Source organism: Botryllus schlosseri, chromosome 15 (genome assembly GCF_051294905.1).
Source record: "Botryllus schlosseri isolate E-star chromosome 15, Bs_hap1, whole genome shotgun sequence".
Taxonomy (NCBI): domain Eukaryota; kingdom Metazoa; phylum Chordata; class Ascidiacea; order Stolidobranchia; family Styelidae; genus Botryllus; species Botryllus schlosseri.
In genome coordinates this window covers 1558057-1583698 of record NC_137250.1, presented here as the reverse complement: position 1 = coordinate 1583698, position 25642 = coordinate 1558057, and the positions used below count along the sequence as shown (strand labels likewise).

Below are 25642 nucleotides of genomic sequence, written 5' to 3'. Positions count from 1 at the left end.
TTATATTCAGCTCATTGCAAATTACAATTGATTCAACTCTGGTTGGCAATACGAAGAAATTAATGGTATTGGATTTTGTCTTAGTGCATTGTGTAACTATAAGTAAGTCAACTGAGAATGCGATGCATATATCGGCTCACATTGAATTAGTACTGTACCCAGTTATTTATTTTACCATGAATGTATTCCAAACAAAGCAACTCATATTATATAAATTTCATGTGAGGTTGTGGACCACAACGCGATATTATCATCGTTTATGTTGCGATAAAGAAATATTCAAACGATTTAATTTTGTAGATCCCAAATACCAGTATATTTAGTAAGTGCACAAAGCCTCAAGACTTATTTTATGTAAAAGGGGCTCTCAGTCTCAATAGTGATATACAGTACATTCTTCTTCGATTTTCACAGGCTATGCGCTACGGGATATAGCCTAATACGTCATTCGATACATATTGTTGAAAATAACCCGAGCAAGCGTTACGGCAGTGTTTTAATGGAAAATTGTCGATCTAAAAGTACGCGCAATTCGTTTTGCAGCAATTATAATAACCCACTACATTTATAATAACGTAGTAAACATCGTCGCATAGCGCGACAAAAAATATCGGGGCTCTGAATACTCATTAAGGATATGTCATACTACCACATCATCTACTGCGAAGCCATTTTTTCAGCGCCCTCATATCGACCCCTTAGTGTTTCCGCTCTCTTCAAAGTCGTCAGCACCCCTTGGTGGGCGCTGGAGGCAAGATTGAGAACCACTGACTTAGAGTATGCTTCGAGCCATTCTGAATTTCCTGTCGTTTAAAAATATGGTACTACTCATCTAATCGCGGATATAATTATTCGTATAGACGACGGGAAAACTAAAAATTTACCGTGTTGATAAAATTCAGCTATGAGCTCCGTCTAGCATCATCTATAGTTGACTTTATGGACAGGTTAACGCCACTTTCAACGGACTCTCAGAGTGATATAAAACAGAAATATATGCAGTTCGGATGGTAACAAATTTTTTATGAGTTTTTGTTTCATAAACCTATGAATTACTTATCAAAAAGACTCCCGATGTATAAAACTACTTTATATTCAAATGGGGGTCATCATCGTTCTACCACCATCGACGACGGAGAGAGCGATACAATTGATTTCAGGAAGTTAAACCTATTCATACTCACCTTCCCTGCACAATCTATCCCTGTATTGTTCCAAGTCTGAGGGGAGAACACAAAGTGGTGCTCGGTATGTACCTTTCCCTCTACACAGCGTTATATTACGATCATCACTCATGGCATTTGTTGGCTCATCTGTTCCATCACTGTGAAAATAACCATTCATAATTGTATACAACATAACCCTGGGGTCGCCAACTCAAAACGGATCAGAGGCCACTTTTCAAAATTGGTAGAACCCGCGAGCCGCATGAATTCAATATCGAGATAAAAATAGGCAACGCGGTTAACAGTCACGATTTGATATCTCTACGTCAGTAAACACTGTGCTCTGTAGCATAGGCGACGGGCATAGTTACCACAAAAGAAATAATATTTCATTGAAGTAATACAAATACAACAAAACATCATAATAATCGCTTTCATTAAATTTTGAACTATTTTGAACGACACCTGACAACACTATTCAGTAACTAAAGCAGATGTGGCCAACCTTCTTGCTATTCATGGCCGCATTTCGACTACTTATGTTGGCAACAACTTACGGCCGTATTCCAGTGCATAGTTATGATGAACTAGCTGGAGGTGCAATCCCCGCGTTAAACTGTCCATGTCCATTGCCGGTGAACTACGGACTACTTAATTAACTGATATCGGCAACTATACGCACCGAGATCGTGAGTAGTCATGTTATGAATAGCCACAATATTCGCTCAAACGTGCCTATCCGAAACAAATTTCCAACGTGATGAAGAGAACACGATTGGGATCGGTAGACTATTTCTTTCTGGGACGTATCATTTTCATCTGCTGTTCGCATCTGTACTGTGGGGCTCGGATTACAGAGGACAATATTATATTAGGATCAACAATTAATTCGAACCGCGCGTAGCGCCAAAAAACTTTTAAGTATAATTCAAACTCTCATTGTTTTGGGAGTCAATTCGTAAATTCAGTTGGCGTATTGACGGCCGCTAATACGTCCTAATCGACGGTCGCATACTTTTCCTTCTACTGCAGCAGATTGACCGCCCATTGACTAAAGAATCGATCTGGGGTTAGGTCAGGGATATATAGAACTCCGGGATGGCTGACTTCTTTTTTTCCTTTACCTAAGTAGGTCCAAAAAGTTACCTGCAATCTGCCTCGAAATATCTACTTTTCTGCAAGCTAGCGATTGAGGTGTTTCTAGAATAATGACCCTCAACCATTTGCAGAATAGTTAGTGAGTAAGCTAGACATTCTTCCCATATCTCAACCTTACTGCTGTATAGCCAACCAAGTAAAGTATGACAACTCTGAACTTCAGTAAATCATGAAATGTGTTTAATTTCTACACATATAATCTGCATCAGGCCATAAATAACAGAGTGAATAACGAATAAAATCAGCGTCATCCACCTATTTACACGCCATTGTCGGAAACCGTGCAGCTGGTAAGGGGGGAGGGGGTAATAGCATTGATTAAATCAACCGTTTCAATTGGCGGCAATCCACAATTACCATGGAGTAGGGTTGCATTTAAAACAAAAATAATTCAAAACAAACATGTTTAAAGCAAGGCCCTTGTATAAAACATGTTTTTATTGTTTTTTCAAGCCATGACGTCACGAATATTCAATTGAGACGCCATATCAGATTGACATTGACAATTAAAAATATAGTGTAAATATAGCTCCTTTGATGAAATATCTGTACTATTGCTGTTGAACTGACTATTTTGAGGGTCCCAGCCATCCCATATCGATATAAGTCGGCTATATCGGGTGGTAATTGTCCGTAGGCTCATACAACATGTTTTTTGGAAAGTATTTACACAATCATGGCATAATCTTTGTTGTCACTGTTCAAAGCATGTTTTAAACAAAGTACTTTAAAACACCGTTTTTTTAAATGCAACCCTACCATGGAGCATTTCCAATAACGAAAAGATAGCACGACCTCTAAGGAATCGAAATTGTGATAGCAGCATTGTCATCTTCTACGTCACTCAATGCAAGTTGATTAAGAAATCAACACACCATTGGTACTTCTCTTCAGGTTCAAATGTAGCCTCGGGGGTAGAAGTTTGGTATATATTATTATAAATTTGAGTTGCATTCGGTAGACCCAGTTACTGAATTCAGCTGATATTTTGTTCACTTAGAAATAGTTTCTTGACCGCAGTGAAGAAATTACCACCATTGGCTTAACGGTACAACACGAATCGGCCTTCTGAAGCATTTCATGCCAATCAGATGAGAAATATTCAGTATTATTGTCTTGCAGATGTTCCGATAGAGCGATACATGATCCCATGTTGAAAAAACATCTCGGTGCGGAGGCACGAGATCCAAATATTCAGATTGTGGCCATCTTTGCCAAGATTTCAATGGGATGTGCCCAGTATAATATATCAGGATATCCACTGTTGACGTGATGCAAATGCTGGAACATCGCGTTCGTTTTTCTGGAATCTGCAACAAAAAAGAATAAACGATGCATTTAGAGACACAAATTAACCTTAAGAATATATATAGATGTATGCAGAGGTGGTCAGTAGAGAGAGAATTCTTTTATTCGTCAACCATGAAATATAGTGTAGGCAATGTCCACAAACATTCATGTCCAAAAGTACACATTCATTTTATATTTTCTTAATTATATTCTACCAGTGTTGGGATGACTCGAGTCATGACTTGACTCGAGTCAGACTCGAGTCACCTTTTTCGTATGACTTGACTTGACTCGAGTCACTTTGCTAAAATGACTTGACTTGACTTGACTCGGCGTATCAAAAATGGGGATTGACTCGTGACTCGGAGCAAAATTCACGAGTCAATTTCAAGTCATCAAGTAATCGGTGTCGATAAAAATCTCTGTATCTTGCATATGTTCGGATTGTACGCGAAACGCTGATGTAACCCGTGAGAGCGACCAATAATTCAATGATCTTGAGATTTACTGAGCCTCCATTGTTCTCTCACAAATAAATTGGCCGCAAACGAAGTGATGGAAGCTTACAGCTTACGTTGTCGTAAACTAATACAGTAAAGTTATTTAATAGCAAAATGTCTATTTCTGCTCTATGTTCTTACCTTAACCAAACCTCTTGTTTTATTGAAATTGAATTCGAATATAGTTTATATAGCCCTCAATCATTGGCGCAGGCTCGAATTGTATCATATAAATTTGTAAACTGGTAATGTATTGCCTCTTATCAATTCGTTTCTCTATTCTCTATTTTGGCTGGTAACTATAAACGGAGGCTATGCAATTACTTAAGTAGTTTAGCAGTTCTACGTATATGTGAGCGATACAGGGCCTTCTTGTGTGCATATTCAACTCTATATTCGTTCATCGCTTGAAAAGTAATGACCATTCAATCTGTGTTTCAGACAGTTAGTAAAATGCAATGACGTAATCATGCCTCATACTTCGTAAAAGCAACTTGACTTGAATTGTGACTTGACTCGTGACTTGACTTGACTTGACTCGAGTCACCTCCAGAAATCGAGTGACTTGACTTGACTCGAGTCACCTTCGAAAATCGATTGACTTGACTTGACTCGAGTCCAAATGTGCAATGACTCGAAATGACTCGTGACTCGAAGGTAGTGACTTGATCCCAACACTGTATTCTACACGGTATAGACTGGGAAACCCGATATGACCGAAGTCTTCTAGGCCAGAGTCACGCAAGCATATTTGGCAGTATTAATAATATGAATCAACTACTGCTCTCAGTCGAGTAGCGCAGCAACGAGTAACGAAATAAACAAAAGTAAATAAAAGACAGCAACACTAGTGAAGGACGGTTATCATTGTTAACAGTGTGATCACAAAATAACAAATTGACCCACGTACACAGTGGTAATATTATTGTAACATATAAAATGAAACAAAAAACAGTCAAAACAACATCACTGTGGTCATGAGATATGTTCGTCTGAGTACTTGGATAAGATAAATTTGCAGAAGCGAGCTCTAAACTTATGATAGAAGAGAACTTCTACTTCATTGCAGTACTCAAGTAGGTGTTGCCTATTTTCGAAGATACATCTTGTAATTTCGAAGTAGCCATCTCCAAACTTAAGTACCTTGCAGACATTTCACTTTCTACTGCTACTTGAGGAAGTTTAAATACCAGTACACCATGGGAATACGACTGTTACTAGAGTAGCAATGCTGACTACTTAAACCACATCAGAATTAATGTAAATCCCTCATTTAATACCGTATCACTAGAATCAGTCAAACTTACCTTAGGCCGACTGAGGAGAGGTCCATGCTTTGATGCGACGATTTGACGAAACGTTGCAAATTGAAAGCAATCTTCAGAGTTTTCTCTTCCTTCATCGTATAGGCCTATAGCCTATAGGCTATAACTGTTTATATGGTAAAGACAGGCCATATCTCAGGGTCGTATCCTGTCCTGACGATTGTGTCGGCTTATCCATTCAAGGGAGTGGTCAACATCAATTGGTGACATGAACACTGAACAGTCTTGTTGGGCATCTTCAAGGCTTCAGTAAGAGCAAATGGTCAATAAATGTTGTGGCCATATTCTGGGAGTCAGCCATTGGCAGTTCACAACAGTGCTCTTCTGTTGAAGTATATTTCCAGTATTGTAGCATTAAGGTGTATTTCATTAACAAACATATGCCTGCCTTGTTTTAACAGACATGTAACTGATGAATAGTATCTGTAACAAGATATTGGATTCAGCAGTTGTTATAACAGTTGTTATGGACACTTACAACTGCCACGACCTTGACGTGTTGTGTTTGTATTAGATTCAAATGTTTGGTTATCCTTAATTGAAATGCCTCTTGAATCTTGCATACCAGTAGTCTACTCAGTGGCTCCAATTCCTACTAGGAATAATCCAGCAATGATCTGGAATAAGCCTGCAATACCAGCACAACCTGCATAATCACATATTAATCTATAGCACAAGATCTTAACAGACGAAGTCCCTCCTAACGGTCGCCTTCATAGTCGACACGACACAGTGTAAATGTACACTTGGACTTGTACAATTTACACTGTACGACATGCATTATATCGCATAACATAAGTGATGAAAAACATACCGCAAGGCGTAGGCCTAATCAAAATCCTACTGCTGGTATCAATGTTAACGTATAAAATTTTTCTACATTATGTTATCTTCTCACGATTATCAACGCAGCAAAACATGTTACATAAGATACTACAGAAGCAGAGCTATCCCGAAGTCGAGCAAATGACCGTACCGGTATACCGTACCGCAAAGTTTCAGACTACCTGAACATCACATAACCTGGTTTACCTCTAGCATCATAAAATAACATAAACATGGATATCATATGCCTCTACCGCTCTCAAAAACTTAACATTACACACAGATGAAGCGGCTGACCAGAACGCGTATCAAAACTGAATGCGCAAATCTGGACCTACTTAGATAATACCGCGATGACGCAATTGACGCAGTCAGCCATCCCGGAGTTCTATATATCTCTGGGTTAGGTAAACACAACTCTTGCTGGTAAGCTATCTCCTCGTAAAGATTGGTCTTTGTGGGAAACTGATGTGGTTTACTGAGCGTGTCGGTCTTGGTGACCCCTGAAACCGATTAACTTCGCTATTGCTTAATTATGAACGGGATTGGCGGTTTTAAATGAATCGGTCGTGGTTTATCAGTCAACCTTGGTTGGTACGATGTTGTGGTAAGCCGATAGGTCAGCGACTTGTGCATGATGTATAGTGCCGGAATGCTTACTGGACATCACCTACGGCGACAAATGTCGTCACGTCGGTGAGCATTACATGTGGAAGTGCTCAGTCACTTCGCAACTATGGTGAACCCGTTGACGCTTCTGTAGGCTACAGCAGATGGATGGCAGTGATCGTCTTACAATATAGGTACGCAGTTTCAACTTTTTCACATGACTTGACTTCACTCGAGTTGACTTTGACAAAATGACTTGACTTGACTCAGCGTTTCAGAAATGGGGGCACTGCACTTGAAAAATGCAAGAAAAATTTTGGCCGCCGCCGTTTTCTCCAGGATGCCACCATAGTGTCCTATATGGTGTCGACACAAGCAAATCGCACGGTTCAATGAAATTGTATCACGTCACAGTTTCCATTTGGCTACAGGCAATTTGACGGTGATTTTTGACCGGCTTGCCGAGCATTAAATTTGATGAATCGGGTATCAATCGAAAGCTGACTCTGCACTGATTACGAAAATATAAATTTTATTCCGCTCGCGGCCCTGGAACCCCCACAATAAGCCCCCAATTATTCATTGTCGAGTAGATTGGCAGTGTGACGCAACAATGCGGTCTGGCGAAACGAGAGACTAGCTCAAGAGCAAGGATGCGGCCGAGCGGCGAGAGTGGGATCAGCTAACGTCGCGGCAATAGCGATGTACAAACGCGCCACAGTGAAACGCTGCGCTGTTGATACTTTTTCTATGCGTTTCGGTACAAGCGAGCACACACCAGCCTTTCCTTGACTTGTAAGAGTAGAACTGGGTCCACAGAATGTATTAGGGCCCTACCAATTTTCGCGCAATATCCTTCAGCTGATAAAGATATGTAGGCTACGTCTAAGTAGTCTACATTGGATATGTCAGATTGCACAATATCTGATTTTGTTGTTGGCATCATGGCATGCCTGGGTTACTATGTTTACCCTCTCCGTAAAGCAACTAATATTGCTTTCTCCGTTCTCACAGTCTTTTTAGCTCATTTCTCCTGCCTAGTTCCTACTACCCGTATTTATATTCAAGATATATACCGTACCTAACATTATTGATTTGAAATGTGATATAAATAAACCCTTGTAAGGCATTACTTGATACTAATTTGTTGATTATAATGTTCATATGTGTTTTGCAGGCTATATTTAATGTGAAATAGCACTAAAGCAATAGCAGGATTTTTTCGGATGCTAATTTTGTTGCTCAACTGTCGGACTCCGAAATCCTATTTGACAGTCGAATCAGGACGGATACGGATTCCCAAAATTTGGAATCCGCCCATCTCTGGTCCGGAACGACTAGTTTGACGTGAAATAACGCTTTCGCAGAATTTTGAACGTTACTGGTATCGGTTAACAATACGTTTTATATGTTGCAGTTATTCGCGATTGTCTTGTGTGTTGGCATGGCTGTGTGTCTTGTGTAGTTAAACCAGCAAATAGCTGCTCTGTGATGACAAAAGTGCTGGGTAGTGGGGAACAGGACCGTAACTGCCGCTCCCCAACCCCCCCCCCCCCCCCCCCCGCGATATGTTATTGCCGAATATCTGATTATTGGGTACATTTCCCCAAGAAAATACGTATAATTTATAGAAATATCAACTTTGCCGTCGGCCATTACTTCACCACGACGCACCAAGGCATATGAAGTTATACGCCATGTCACATGCAACTCCGAGAAGTGTGCCAAAACGATCAGCAGCGAGAAGACCGAGGCCGAGAAGGAATGCCCTCGTGGTGACCCAAAACTTCGATGTATATGCAATATACATATATGTTTTAATTAGCTAAATTGCTGACGCCGAATGTTCCTGTCCTGGCGATCTGAACCCCACACGACAAATGCCATCCCGCAGGGAAAAATTTACCAGTAAAGCGATACCAATTTGAAATCGTGTGTGCCTTTTAATTTTGGCGATTTCCATATCTTTTGACATAGCATATATAGGAGATCACGAAATAGCACAATGCAACGAAGTCAATAATGTACCAAACCAACGGGTCTGCCCGAAGATGTTCAATTGTTATTTAGGGTCCTACCTTTTCCAACACACCTCACTCAACTCTACCGGCAAATCTGATTACGTGAGCAGAGCGGGAATAAAAATTGAGAGCAAAATAAATGCAATTCCCGATCATATTGGCTGATTCAAACACGAATTATATAAATTTTTCGCGCTTCGCGCGTTCAGTCGAAATATGGTGACGCACTAAACAGTAGACCCCATGTAGCTGATAAGTTGCAATAAAAAGCGTACAGGCTCAGCGGGGCTGAGGTGGTTCTGGGGGTCCAAGACCAACGTTTTTTTTTGGTGGGGATGACAAAGTGCTGTTACGGTCCTGGTGGGGAATGAAGGCTCGGAATAAATCTGAAGTGGGGAATGAAGACAAAAAGGTTGGGAACCACTGCTTTAGAATGTTTTATTCTAATGTTGTATTTCGACCATTATAGATTAAACAGTATCTCATCAAAATGTTTTTAAAAGCTCCGATCAAAGAGAGTGCACGTTCTGAATATATTCACAAAAAGTTTCCCTACTTGAGGGCCGTTAAATTTAAAGAAGGACCTCAAATCAGAACACTCCCCAACACGCTCTTATTTATTATTAGGAAGGCGGATTTGGGGAGAATACATGACTCTCTTTCTTTGAAGTTGCATCTGAATTTCTTGGAAATACCAAGGGTCCTGATTATTTGGAGGGTTTACTTCAAGACAGAGGTCTCAAACTCGCGGCCCGTGAGAGCATTTTGTGCGGCCCGCGACGACATTTCAGAATTTCAAGTAGGCCCTATTCAACACTATATTCAATTGTCCTATGTCTTTTTTAGATATAAGAACTTAAATTTCTCGTTCAAACTACTATAAAAATCACTGAAATCTCAACAAACTTCACTATCACATCACTTTTAAAAGCTACCATGCGATAGAAGGTAGGTAATATGTCACATTTTTGTTGTGATGGTAGTAATGATAAAACATGATCGGTTGATGATTCGTGACTGACAATTATGATTCTTTCACCAGACTGGTAAAAGATATTACCAATGAATAATAATTTTTGGACAAAACGAAAACATTATAGTGAATACACATTGCGAATCAGTGTGTCCTGTCATGTTCCCTTGAACAAGGTCTATTCCCGACATCTGACTGCAGATTACTAACCTACGGATGGATGCGCAACTCGGGTATACACAATGATATATACAATGATTGGAAACTGCCACGCCCCCTAACGCTGTAAGGTTAACTCCCGCCGAAATCAGCGTGTGCGCGGATACGGTTGACTGCGTACACTTCATTGAGTAATGTTGACCGTGGTGGAGTACTGCTATCACCTTTTCTGGCATATATTCCACTGTTTTTCGTATGGTGATTGATTGTTAACAGGTTTCGAGAGCATAGTGAGACAGTACTGCATACTGAGGTCTAATCAAACTTCCGCCAATGCGCAATATTCAGGTACTGACTAGCTGCTCAGGTTTTTGCATCTGTGGATGAGCGTGAAAAAGCTTGGAAAATTGAGACAGATTGATATTCGAACATTCGTAAGCATCAATTACGCCATCTGATATCTTGAAAGCGAAACTGATTAAGATGCTTGTGTGAGTAATCTTATTGCTGGTGGGTGGCCAAGCTGAAAATTCGATGAAACCCATTTAACAGAAAGCAATTTTATTGAAGGCTGCTATAATATTTATAACTCTTTTTTCTCACTAATAGATGATTGACGAATAGTTGGTTGCGTCAGAATGGAAAGATAGTGTTGCATACCAGGGTGTGCTAAAACCTCTGCCAATGTGCATTTGTTTGAAGTTCCAGCAAAACGTTTTTGCACTGGCGCCAAATATGAATGGGCGGAAAACCTTGAGAAATTTATAAGGAGCATGCGACAAGATCCGTGGCTGGATCAATTGTACAAAAAAGACAGTTTAAAGATTTGTGAACTTCATTCGCATTAAATCTGATTTGTTGAAAGGTGAGGAATTGATTCTATTCTGTACTCTTCATCATTGCATAAGCACTACAGAGTGGTGGGCTACCTTGACTATATATTTTGATTCCCATGGTAGCTGACAAAACGAGTTTCGTTTTAGTGCATGCATCGTTTTAATGCATTTGCTCTTGCGAACAGGACACAAATCGATAAATTTGAAAATTGGAGGAATTCCAACCTTAAATTTGCCTGTAAATTGACTAGATTGTGTTCTCATGACTTTATAGCTGTGTCGAAAACTTCATCGCGAATATTTCAGCAATGCTGTTCACTGTGATGTTTCATGTGTCTAACTACTTCTGATTTTTTGCATTTTCAGGGGAAGAGAATATTGTATTCAGTACAACGAAAGACTGAATAGTTGGATTCGTTGATCTTGGGGAGTCGAGACCTGTAGATGATGATGAACTAGCTACACACGCTCTTCAAGTTTATGCCAGTGGCCTGGTAACGTCTGTTTCCTAACCCTTGGCATAATACGCAACAGAGTCGGTGGCATCATTTCAACTTTCGATTATACTCTGGAAATGTGTCGGCATCTTGGAGGATTGTGGATTTCGGGTAGCTGAGTATGTTGCTGATGGACTCAGTGCAAATCGCAAGATGTTCCAAGAGCTGAATAACTTGAACTTGGAGTATCCTTACAAATGCAAAAATATATTCAACCCCCAGCACGAGATATTTTTGATTTTCGACCCTCCCCATTTGTTAAAAACAGTATGCAACAACCTCTACGCCAGCCGCACTGGTGGTACGAAACTTCTCAACAAGGATGGTAAATTTATTCGATTGCGGCATTTTACGACTGTTTGAACCGACGGAATTCAGATGCTGCAAATTGTCGGATGCACATTTTCTTATACAAGGCTTGGCAAAGATGCGGGAGATTTTTGCTGCTCAGCTTCTGTCTAATAGTGCTGCGCCTATTATGCGAGCGAGGAGAGGCTAAAGAAGCTTCTGCATGGTTTGCCGGTATTTACAAGTGGTTCGACATTGATACATCAACCAAGTTCAGCTACAACGCCGACTTGAAGCCATATTGCAGTCCAGACGATTCACGCTTGGACTGGCTGGAAAATGATTTCTTGCCTAAAATGCGAAAATGGATAGATTCTTGTGCTGAAGGAACAGCAACTGAGAAAACCAAAAAATTCTTGAGTCTCGGTAACCATTAATGCATTTAATAGCCGTGGATACGGTCAAATAGCCGAATCCTTATTCTGCACTACAGATATTAATGAATTTGGTGACACCTTGATATCATATAAAATTACGGAAAAAGGATGTTCCCCATCCTACCAATGATTCGGGAAGAGCACGCAAAGATGGACAAACATCTAAACAAGGCAGATTTCATCACGAGTAGATACGGCATCATTCGAGTCGTAATTGGCCATTTTTGAGCCAACGAAAGCGAGTGTACTGCTGCGTTATTAGGGACATCATCCAAATACTTTTCCCAAGTTGAAGATGACAAAACTTGATATCTAGCACTGTTATTGCTTAAAAAATCACGCATAACCTGTTTTTGTTGTCCACATGGTTATTTTTGCATCGATCTAGTTCTGTACAGTTGCATATTAATGTTACTTTTTTAAAATGCATGCATCATTATTTCGGTCATATACCCTACACATGAATTAGGGATTTGAGGATTAAATTATGTATTCGTAAATGTTCCATCTGTGAATGTATGTATCTTTCTCATTTCTTTACATAACATGATGGAATCCTGAAAATTCAATTCTGTATTGTAAGGCATCGAGATTTTGTGGAATGATCATGGACAGGTGACTTTTTTCAGAGGTGGGTGATGTATGCAGCGTTGCTACTGAAGTAGTAGAAGTATTGCTACAATGATTTACTCAGGTTAAAATAGAAGTAGCGAAAATATAAATCTGTAGAGTAGCCTACTTTTAAAAAGTTCTAAAAGTAGATTTGGTTGTTCGCTCGGAGTCAGTTGGAAATAGTCACTTTTGAAATTGCAAGGTGACGCTTAGTGACTACTGCAAAATGGCCATTGAATATGTGGGTGCTATTTTCAAAACCCAGGGATATCTATAGATATCCTTGGCAAAAACCAAGTTGTGATGTTTTTGTTTGGTGAGTAGTATGAAAACACATTCACTCGAGGAAGTAGGCAAGCCTACTCGAGTACTCAAAATAACTAGAATTACTTCTCTAAAAGCTACGTCTGCTTGATATTTAATTATATATGATGTTATTGATGTTGCAACATGATGGAAAAGCGACACTTGAAGTTGGAATGAAGGTTGTGTCACTAGCAACAATGGTTGAACGTCCGCGACTGTGTGAACATAAGCCTCGTTGGTCGTCACAAGGCTACATCACGGGGATTGCGTATAATCGCGAGTTGTCAATGTGTGAATAGCATTTGCGATATGCGCATGACGCGCGAAATTCATCTTGTGAACTAGGTGTACGACTGTACGAAGTGCATGTACGTGAATCAGCGTTTATATGGCAGCGGTCCGCTAGCATAATCAGAAAAAAAAATCCCAGACGCTAGAAAAAATGCGCTTTTAAAGCTATTCAACACGTTAACGCTAATTGCCACCGATAAATATACCCAATGAATTATAAATCATCGCTAGTTTTTCAAAGAAGTATTGCTGAGGAAGCCTTTGTTTACAGCACAACTGTGTATGCGATGAAGCGTGACCAGGAACACGCTGAAACGCAGATCTCACGGTAGTTTCCAATCATTGTATATATATTAGGGATGGTGTGAACCTCTGAAAGGTTCAGGTTCGTGTGAACGCGAACCTTTTTGAAAGGTTCTGTGTGAACACGAACGTGAACCTCATGACGTCACGTGACGTGATATTGCTAATTCCAACCCCATTCTTCAATGAAATGATAGCCTATGTTAATGTGCAAGATACGTAGCGACGACTCGGACAACTTAATGTCACAATGCTGAAGTGCATATTGATACGTTAAACGTCCCCAAATGTATCAACTAGGACAATCAAATGATTTAATAATCCAGTACAGCAGTAGCTAACACCGCAATCGCACCGATTTGGTTTTATTGATACAGTAAACATATGAAGTCAAGATTGACCCGCAGATTCTTTACATCAGAAAACGATATAGATCTCATGGATTGGTTGAATAAGCATAATTCGCTGACCACATAGCTTATTTCGCTCGTGATGTTTTGTGATTGCGGGTCAAGCTCGCAGCAGAGAGTCACTAAATATGTACGAACGGAAAGCTGGATATTTCGAGAAAACTTGTGCAACAAAGCAAGTTTTAAGATTGTCAAGGTGCATGCTTGTTTAGTGTTGATTTTTTATGCTGCCACTGTCATGCATAGAGTGGCCTGCAGTTGAAATTGACTAAATTTGAACCAACGAAATTGTAATATATGAAAAAGGTTCACAGTGCAGAACCTACCAAGGTTCTGTTGTGAACACGAACCTCTAAATTTCCGAGGTTCACACACAGAACGCGAACGTGAACCTCACGTTCACACCATCCCTAATATATATCATTAGGTATACACTGCTGAGTTGGTTGAAAATAGCATAATTGGTAATCTTACAGCTGGCGACCCGAGCGTTTAATAAAACTGGTACTAATTGAAAGCTAGTGTTGCACTGATTCTGAAAATATAAATTAAAATATTATTAGGGCAATGGGACTACCCCGAAATAGCCGTCATAGTATAGGGTTGCCATACGTCCGGAATTTCCCGGACATGTCCGGAACTTCACTGAAAAATCTGCGTCCGGGAGGAATTTCTAAAATATGCCTAAATGTCCGAAATTTTGAAGGCTTGAAGCACGCTCAAAAGTTTTTCGTAAATCAATATAAACAATACTATTTTCAAGCAGATTTATGCTATTCGAAATTGTTCTTCGCGCGGCGCGCGAGTTAATGCAACGTTTAATGATATTAGTATGGGCATCAGGCACCACCCTCACCAAATATGCAATTAAAATAAATATAAATAACCATCATTTACTGAAATAAGTCGGATTGTAATCGCAAATATAAGCATATCCTGTTTCATTTTTTCTCAGCAATTCACTGAGTGGAGCTAAGCTGAGGCAGAATAGAAGTGATGAGAATGAGTCGCCTTGAAAGATATCATAACGTATCTGGATTGTACAGCTTTCTGTTTCACCTTAGTCATGTTTGATCAACAGTTTTGTATGTCAATTCTTCACTGAATCTTCAATAAATCTGATGATGATCGGATTCATTTTGTACATACGCATTGTTTTCATTATCCATGTGTGAGGGACTGAATCGAAAGCTTTTTTGTGGACCATCCATGCCATGCTGAGGTTAGTGTGCCTCCTCATGCAGTTTTAAAGAATAAATAGGCTATTTATAGTGATCTTCAGCATTCAATTCTGTTATGGTTTCGTCCATTTTGAAGTCGATGTCGCCAGTGCTGGTGGATCTTCCAGTTCGTATGATAAGTTTTGAGCATTTATCCACGCCAAATTTCATTTCTATATCTTCCGAAAACTCATGAACAATTTTCATTTGGTTATTCAGGTCCAAATCGGATTTTGCATACAGTTTCAGATCATCCATGAACAAAAGATGATGAATCCTTTGAGCTTCAGAGTTTGCTGCTTTTTTCATCACATATCCTGTTTCATTTTTTCTCAGCAATTCACTGAGTGGAGCTAAGCTGAGGCAGAATAGAAGTGATGAGAATGAGTCGCCTTGAAAGATATCATAACGTATCTGGATTGTACAGGTTTCTGTTTCACCTTAGTCATGTTTGATCAACAGTTTTGTATGTCAATTCTTCACTGAATCTTCAATAAATCTGATGATGATCGGATTCATTTTGTACATACGCATTGTTTTCATTATCCATGTGTGAGGGACTGAATCGAAAGCTTTTTTGTGGACCATCCATGCCATGCTGAGGTTAGTGTGCCTCCTCATGCAGTTTTAAAGAATGGTTTTGTCAAGGAGCAGGTGGTCCTTACAGCCAAGGGCGCCTTCCTTGCACCCTTTCTGCTTAGACGGAAGAAGGTTTTCTAGGTGGAGTTACCGATGCGCATTAGCGAGTTCTGTTCTGTGTTTGTTTTTGATAAGTACATGTCCGCAAAGGCTGATTCACAAAGATAAGTTGAACCTAACACACTTGCAACCGTCATAGTTGCTGCGCGTAGACCGCTGTACTTTTCCATGTCAACAAGGCACCAAAAGTTTGCTGCAGCCTTGTGGGCTTTGAGGTGGAGGTCATTTTGCAGTGTTACAATTTCAATTTTAAACTGTTCAACATCCCGGCATGACAGATTTCAATTTTAAACTGTTTAACATCCCGACATGACAGATTTCAATATACCTGACAGCAGTATCGATTACTGAAAGTTAGAAATATGGAACTAAACTGCATAGAGTGTAAGAGAACCAAGCTATGGCAAAAGATGCAATACGAAATGGTCATAAATATATTGAAAATCTGCTAGTACCTCACCGCTATCTGCTACCGAATAGTAATGTTGTTTACTACTTTGGCATTGTCCTGGACGTCGAGCTACCAAAGGGAACCCCCGCCATTTCAAAAAGACCGTGGATGGCATTCCGTCCTGTCGCCTGTATGGGCAGTGCGCCGTATCCTACGTCTTTGATATCTTGTGCTTCTATTACATGTTGGTATATTACTAATTGTGCGTGTAATTGTTTGTTTACAAATTGTGCTGCTACTATAGTACCGTATGTCCGTATGGATGCCAGTAAATTTGGCCCTCCGTAAATTCGGCCAGTGAATTCAGCCCATGACCTCGGTAAATTCGGCCCTTCGAGAGTATTGTATTAAAATGTATTTCCAACCGTTAACATGAATTAATTACATAATTATACTATTATTATGTGATATGGATGTCAGGGTATGCGTAGATCGCATAATCGTGGGAGATAGCGTGGATATTCACGGGGCCGAATTTACTCGGTAAATTCGTCCCACGGAGAATTCTGTATAAAAATGTATTACCAACTATTAATGTGATTGAAATTCAGACATGGGGTGATTACTTCATGAATGTAATCGATTGCGATTACGATTACTTCTGAATCACGCGATTACGATTACGATTACAGCATAATCAGGAAGTAGTCGATTACGATTACGATTACATTGGAAAAGTAATCACGATTACTCACGATTACATTTATTATGCTTCTTAGAACTATAATCTTACAAGATATATTGAAGACAATATAAGGATTGCGTCGAAAAGGCCTAATGAGATAACAACTTCCTCAATAACTGATGCGCTATTTGCTTGTTACGTCATAATGTACCCATTGCCCAACTTGATAAGAGACGATTTATCGCATCCAACAATTTGCATTCTTGCCAGGTCCGTAACTGCCGCACACCAAACTCCCCAATAGGGTGGTCAGAGCGCTCGAAGGGGACTCCAAAGTAATTGGTAAAACCAACATAAAATATAGAGTATTTTGTTAAGATGTGATTAACTTGAACATTTTTTTCGGGCTTCGCGATTTAAATGTCTCTTGACAGCTTGATTTTGAAATGAATACCTCTCACCCTCCTGAAAAAAGTATGCATAATTTACAGGAATAAGCATTTCGGTGCCGGTCACTACCGAGCCACGACATATACCAAAAGACAAATGCAGTTTCGGCCAACATGCGACTCCAAGAAGTGTATTACTAAAGAAAGACCTTGTCCAAAACTTTGAGCATGTGTCCACTGTCAATAGCCGCGCTGGGTGTGCGTGACTAATAATCCTATCCTTAAAATCTGAGCCCGCAATACAAATGCCACCCGGGTCACCCACAGAGGAATAAATACAAGGCAATTATTTGTGCGTGCGTCTCACAAAAGTTTTTCTTTTCGTCATCTACGTTTGGGTGACTGCAATATCTTTTGATGTTATATATAGCAGACCGGAGGTCACGAATTAATAACATACAATAAAGTAATTACAACTACATACCAGATGATATAATTATGAATTACGTGCCCTCAGCTCCACTGCTAATTCTGACAATCGGGGGCTTAGAGAGGCTTAAAATTGATTGGTAATATAATGCAATTACTAATATTATTGACAATAATTCAGTCTTCAACTTGAAAATTGACCACTTTATTGGGGCCCAAGACCAACGTTCGGAGTGCGGGACGAATTGCTGTTTTGGTCCTTATTCTAGTTACAAACCCACGCTATCATGGCATATAAGCGGATGGCTATGGCAGCAGGTAAAGAATTGCGAAATAACGATTGGCGCCCGTTTAAGGTATAGAGTCATATGAGAATAAGATAAAGTGACCATAAAATTCTGCCTTCTACTTAATACAGACACTGCACGCTGCCGTTACGAGAAACGGCAAAGAACGGTTCGGTTATGATATACATCAGCAGCTGTTGATTTTTAATGCTTCGTTGTGGAAATTGAAATGTTTTATTTGACGAGTACAAAATTTCAAATCTTTGCTCGGTGTACGTACGTACTTGGGATGGTGTGAACCTCTGAAAGGTTCAGGTTCGTGTGAACGTGAACCTTTTTGAAAGGTTCTGTGTGAACACGAACGTGAACCTCATGACGTCACGTGACGTCGTATTTCTTATTCCAACCCTACATTTTAAAGAAGCTATAGCCTATACACACGATACCTATAGCGATGACTCTGGCAACATAATGCCACTATGCTACAGTACAAATTGACGTTTTAAACGTCGACAAATGTTTTAACTGGGGCAATCAAATGGTATAATAATCCCATAAAATCAATATCTTCCGTCGCTTTGCCAACAATTTCGACGATGACTTGCAAGGGAATGTAAGCTTACGCCTTAATTAACGGTCCAGGCCAGCCCGACAATGTATTCGGCGTCTGAGTATCGTGACGTTAATATTGAGCAGAGTGTAAAACGGGATTATATACTTGCTACCGATATTACCCCATTAACAAATTATACAGCAGTAGCCAACACCCCAATCCCACGGATTTTGTTTTTATGATACAATAAACATATGAAGTCAAGATTGACCACGCACACCTGCTAGTTTTTTAACATTAGACAACGATATCAATTCCTTTGTTTGGTCGAATAAGCATAATTCTCTGGCTACATGTAGTGCATCTCGCTATTGATTTTGTGTTGTGTCAATGCTGGTCAAGCTCACAGCAGAGAGTCACTAAATACTCATAAACGGAATGCTGGTTATTTCGAGCAAAATTTTTGAGATTCTCAAGGTGCATGCTCGTTTAGTGTTGATTTTTTTATGCTGCCAGCACCATGCATTGAGTGGCCAGCAGTTAAAATGCAGTAAATTTCTACCAAAGCTGTTATAATGAAGTGAAAACTGTAATATGTGAAAAAAGGTTTACAGCTCAGAACCTACAAAGGTTCGTTTGTGAACGCGAACCTCTAAATTTCTGAGGTTCAACACACACAGAACGCGAACGTGAACCTCACGTTCACACCATCCTTGGTACGTACTGCATAGGCCTGCTGCTCGCCAAACACCAACAGACAAATTGCGTTTAACTATAAGCATAACCTTTAACCAAACATCAATATATAAGTTACCATTTGCAACTATTATTATTATCCTGCTGCGAGGTAGTGGCGTCTGGAGTGTTGCGATCACCTGATATATCGCACGGCAGGTGTTCTTACAATCACACTACGATGCAGGTCGAAGATCTATTTACATACAATGTGTGGATACTTCTTACGCAATCATGAGTGAAGCTAATACTTCTGACGGAATAATGAGCAGTGGTGTTTCTAAATCAGACGTTTGTTCTATCATTAACCTGGTATAATGTATTTTCCTTGTTCGCGAATGTTGCGTATATGTCATAGTCCTTGTACAAATAAAAAGTAATCGCTCTTTCACAAAGAAATCGATTAGATATGGGAAGTAGTCGATTACGATTACTTCGTAATTTTTTCGAATGTAATCGATCGCGATTACGATTACTTGAAAATGCTGTAATCGTCGTAATCGATTACGATTACTAATCGCGATTACCCCATGTCTGGATTGAATTACATACTTATTTTATTATCGAGTGATTTGAAGGTCAGGGTATGCGTATATCGTACAGTCACGGGAGATAACGCGGATATTTACGGGGCCGAATTTACTGACCACCGAATTCAATAAGTAAATTCGGCCGTCGGAGAATTTTGTGTAAAATTGTATTACCAACTATTAATGTGAATTATATTACATAATTATATTATTATCAAGTGATTAGGAGCTTAGGGTTAGGATTAGGGTTAGGATTAGGGTTAGGATTAGGGTTAGGGTTATGATTAGGGTTAGGTTAGGGTTAGGATTAGGTTAGGGTTAAGGTTAGGTAATGTTATTGTAACTGTTATTGTTACCCTGGCCCTGGTCGAATTTACCGGGGGCCGAATTTACCGAAGGCCGGATTTCTCGAAGGCCGAAGTGACCGAGGGCCGAATTCACTGACCGAATTTACCGATGGCCGAATTTACTGGCAATCTGTCCGTATACTTCATAGTTTGTTATTGTTGCCAATGGTACAATGCGAATTTCATGGTCTGTGATTTTGATTGTTGCGTCATACTCTGCTTTTTTGGTTTTGCTTTTAAATCTGTTTAAATCCCTTTAGTGTGCCGATAACCCTTGAAAAGAGGCACCCGAAAAGTCTTCGAGTTTAATAAATATACTGCTACAATGGATGTCGTATTGAAAGCTAATTGTAATTGAGGAAATTTGATGTCATCATTTTAAGTGTTAATTATGTATTGACATTTGTAAGCTACATGTCAATGTGATTTAAACAAGAATAGTTAAATCAATAAATCCATATATTTAAAAGCTCTCTGGTAATAATCTGACGAATATTGGTAAATGCTGCTATTCGATCTATTATTAAACCAGTCTCGCGGGCTGCTCATCTGTTCCTCGCGGGTCACCTGGTGCCCCCTGTATTACATGAACTGAATAGCCTAGTTCACAATGATATTAATGAAATAAAACAACTAAATGAAGCTTCTACATTGAGAGAGAGAGAGAGAGAGAGAATTCTTTCATTCGTCAACCATGAAATATAGTAAAGGCAATGTCAACAAACAATTCACGTCCAATAGTATACATTTTTTTAAAATGTTCCTACTATATTCTACACGGTACAGACTGGGAGAACTGATATGACCGAAGTCTTCTAGGCCGGAGTCACCCAAGCATATTGGCAGTATTAATAATAATATGAATCAATTTCTTATCTCTGACGAGTAGCACCGCAAAGAGTAACGCAATAAACAAAAGTAAAATAAAAGACAGCAACACTAGTGTAGGACGGTTATCATAGTTAACAGTGTGATCAGACAATTTGACCCATGTACACAGTGGTAATATTATTGTAACATATAAAATGAAACAAAACAACAAACAACTTCACTGTGGTCATTAGATATGTTCTTCTTAGTACCTGGGTAATATAAATTTGCAATAGCGAGCTTTAAACGTATGATAAGGAAAAGTACGGTAGATAGTTGGTACGTTGTTCCAAAATTTCACACCTATATGAGATAGGGAATTTCTTGACAGTCTTGATGAATTCAATTTAACAAATAGGGACTGATTCTGTGAGAATTTTGTGTTATAATGGTGAATTGAATTGGGGCATTGAAACAAGTTGTCGAAATAGTCAGGTAATGTTCTTTCATTATATTGTTTCATGATTTTTACAATTTCAAATTCATACAAATCCGAGACCTTGAGAATGCCCAATTTTCTAAATTCAGGACTGACACTGCTACGTGCAGGTATATTAGATATAATCCTAATGGCTTTGTTTTGTAATACCTGGAGCTTGTTGGTATGCTTCTTGTAAGAGCAGCCCCACACTGTTATTCCATATGTAAGATGGCGGTGGACGAGCGCATGATAAACAGGTAGGAGAAGTGATATTGGAACCAGCTTCTTCAGGCGATAGAGTGCACCAATGCCACGAGATATTTTGCTTGCTATGAAGTTGATGTGATGGTGCCATACTAGATTATCATCAATAATAATACCTAGATACTTGACAGATTGACTGGTTTTATTCAAAGAGTCCTTTAGTTTGAATTCTGCGATCGCATTGTTGAGAGATCCTTTAAAGTAAAATACTAGAATTTTGGTTTTGAGAGGATTGATATGTAATTTATTCGAAGACACCCAATTGCTAACGGAGGCTAGTTCAGAGTTAGTATTGTCAATGGCAGATGCATAGTCAAATCCAGATGTGACAATACTAGTATCATCTGCAAATAGCGTGATATTTCCTGGGGAGGAGTAGACAATATCATTTATAAATATGATCAATAATAGTGGCCCTAACACAGAGCCTTGTGGAACACCTGTAGTTACTGGTAGTTCCAATGACTTGATTGAATTGATTTCAACAAATTGGGATCGATTTCTCAGGTAGGAACTGAAAAGTTTTTTTGCAATTCCACGAACACCGTAATACTCAAGTTTTTTTATTAAGATAGTATGATCAACGGTGTCAAAAGCCTTTCTCAGGTCGAGAAATACTCCGCATCCAGTGTGCTTCGCACACAGTATATCATATAGTTTCTAGGTCATATGAATAACAGCTTGCGAGGTAGTATGATTCTGTCGAAATCCTAATTGGCATTGATTTAACAATTTTTTGTGGCATAAGAAATCATTTAGTCTTCGAAATAATAGTTTTTCAAAGATAATTGCAAAGGGCGACAGGATAGATATTGGCCGGTAGTTTGAGATAATGTCTCTGTCACCATTTTTGAATATGGGAATGACTCTAGCTATTTTGAGATAGTTTGGGAAATTCCTAGATTTAATGAGTGGTTATAGAGAGTAACCAAACTATCACCAAGTTGAGTGCCAATTAATTTAACAATATAATTTGGTAGCATATCATAACCTTGAGACTTTTTGTTTTCTAGTGATGCAAGAACAGTTATGACCTCAGCACTTGTGATAGGTTTCATGAAGATGGAAGATTCTGGTGAAAGGCCATAAGTTCGCTGTGATGGAGCAGTTTGGTTGGCTAGTTTGCAACCTGTCGATGAAAAGAAATGGTTAAACGCTTCACATATTTCACGTTGATCAGTTTTGGTTTGACCAGTTTCCGAATCTATGATTTTAATTGGTATGCTCGCAAACACTAGAACTACAACCAACTCCGCTTAATTTGGCCAGAAGAGAGCAGAACCAAATTGTACGGAGTCGACTATATGGCTTTATCTGAATTAAGTGGAGAATCAATTGTATCTTCATGGTCATGCATACAGGCTGACCTCGTATCAAAATTTTGTAATGATGCGTTATAAATGAATTGCCGGTAAACTATACTCTAATAAGTTGCACCGATCGCATGAAACGCACACTAATGTTACCTGTATTGTACGGTATTTCCGTACAAAACGATTAAACAAATACTGCATAATCACAGTGAATGAATCAATAAATTTTCTGAAAGCATTATCTACGTCTTGGATACTTATTAATGAGAACGGCTACCAGTTATTGCCGTCGTTTACCTGTTATTGTTTGAATTTTTTACACTATGACATTCGGAGCAATGGGCAGGGTTTTCGCTTTTTACCAGGTCAAGATAACAATTTCCCGGACTCACTCCAGAGTATCTAAGGTTATTTTCGCTCCAGCACCGGGTGATGAAGCGCAAATATCCGCGTCGAGGCTAAGGAACATTACTTGCATCTCCTGTCGCATCCTACGGGCTAAGACGAGAAATGCTTCGGCCCTCAGTCGAAAACTGCGTTAGCATGCTCCTTAGCGTTGACTAACTCATGATTAATTGCTGTTTACCTGGAATCATTTTCCACCTAGACCTCAAATGATATAAGTTGAATATTTGCTACTGCCACCAACGGCGACCGACTCATCTGGTCATTACAGGCGACCGGTCAACAGACAACCGATCAATTGAGCCGACTGCGCTCGCTGTAGCAAATATTTAAATCTGTTTTTCGAAAGTCGGATCAGAGAAGGGTGTCATATGGAAAGCAGTTTAACATTGATTAGTCAACCCTAAGGAACACAAAAACACAGTTTCCGATCGGGGCGTTGCTTGTCTACGCCCGCATGGAGGCTTAACGGGAATCTAGTTACTATTTCCGAGTCTCGACACGGAAATATGCTCCTTAGACAACAGCGGGCAACTAATATCGTAGACGCTGGCGTGAGTCCCCGGAACTGAGAATGATCTGTTCTTGGTGATGGGCGGAAACCCTGCCCAGTGCTCTGAGTGTATAAGTGAAGATTTCAACGTAGCACTGACAAACGGCTCTTGGTTTCGAAAAGATTGGTTACCACTGGCGTATACTCAAGTACTGTGTAGCACATCAATAGGGTGAAAATAGTACACAATCGGTATACTTCAGTACCTATCCGCGCTGCAATAGCTGAACCGGTATTTTCACCTCACAAAGGTACAAACGAAACAGTAGGAATTGAAAGCAAACAGCTGCAGCCTAAATTTACAAAAACGCTTCCGTTGACCCCATACCGCAAGGATCGTCGTTGTTTCACCACATTCACTCATATCGTCTTAAAACGAACGATAAACGAAAATATTTATTTAGATTACATTCTAACTGATTATTTTGAATTAAGATTACATTCCAACTGATTATTTTGAATTTAAAATAGGTGGTTGACATAACAGTGATTCATTTAATGCAACGTTATTTGAGTATTTAGGTAAATACTGACATACATGATTGAGGTTTATTTACTGACATGATATCCGTGAAGTTCTCTAATTATGATAAATCGAATACTCCCAGATATAATTCTGTTGATGTATTTTGATTTGAGATTTGTCCAAATAACAAATAGGCTGAATTTCTGAACTTAATAGTACGAGTGAGCTGATTTTTATGTAGCCCATGCAGTGAAAATAGGAGATTTTAGTCAACAAAATAGCCCAATGGATTATATCCAAAAATAGAGTCAATTTGACAAACCTGTGGGTCATATTCGGAATCAGTGCCCTTCAGAACCCCCAAAACCACTCTTACTCTGTCTGCCTAAAAATATGTGTAAACCAGTGTTAGCGATTTCCCCTCGTGACCTCTAAAAAATTCGGTTATGTTTTACCAGTGGTTCCCAGCCTTTTTGTCTTCATTCCCCACTTCAGATTTATTGCGAACCTTCATTCCCCACCAGGACCGTAACAGCACTTCGTCAGGCCGTCCCATGAAAACGTTGATCTTGAGCCCCCCACAGGGTGATAAACAACCTCAGCCCCTCTAAGCCTGTACGCTTTTCCCCGCTACTAATCAGCTACATTGGGTCTACTGTTTAGTGCGCCGCCTTATTTCGACTAAACGCGCGAAGCGCGAAAAATTTATATAATTCATGTTTAAATCGGTCAATATGATCGGGAATTGCATATATTTTGTTATACCCTCTCTGCTCACGAAATCAGATTTACCGGTAGAGCTGAGTGAGGTGAGTTGGAAAAGGTAGGACGCCTAAATGAGAATTGAACATGTTCGGGCTTACCCGTTGTTATATTGATTTCGTTACATTATGCTATTTCGTGACCTCCCATATCTGCTCTGTCAAAAGATATGGAAGTCACCAAAACGGAAAGGCACACGCGATTTCAAATTGGTATTGCTTTACTGGCAAATAATTTTTCCCTGTGGGATTCAGATCGCGAGGACAGGAACATTTTCGGCGCCAGTCATTTATCCTCCTATCGACAATTAAACATAT

The 25642-nt window shown here is 39.5% G+C and overlaps 1 protein-coding gene and 4 long non-coding RNA genes across 6 annotated transcripts in view; 3 read left to right on the top strand and 2 right to left on the bottom strand.

The window, feature by feature from the left end:
• Positions 1–25642, top strand: part of LOC145457025 (uncharacterized) — a 335179-nt gene that overhangs the window by 174726 nt on the left and 134811 nt on the right. The gene's annotated exons all lie outside the window — the stretch shown is intronic.
• The window catches only part of LOC145457024 (uncharacterized), a 193845-nt gene that overhangs the window by 38296 nt on the left and 129907 nt on the right, over positions 1–25642 (bottom strand). The window lies entirely within an intron of this gene.
• LOC145457021 (uncharacterized) overlaps positions 1–25642 on the top strand; it is a 438806-nt gene that overhangs the window by 364342 nt on the left and 48822 nt on the right. The window lies entirely within an intron of this gene.
• On the bottom strand, positions 2858–6651 carry LOC145457916 (uncharacterized). The gene is made up of 2 exons (XR_013921005.1): positions 5422–6651; positions 2858–3634 (listed from the first exon to the last, which is right to left on the bottom strand). It is a non-coding gene; the product is annotated as an uncharacterized LOC145457916 (long non-coding RNA).
• On the top strand, positions 21372–22942 carry LOC145457649 (uncharacterized). Its single transcript, XR_013920950.1, has 2 exons — positions 21372–21819; positions 22840–22942. It is a non-coding gene; the product is annotated as an uncharacterized LOC145457649 (long non-coding RNA).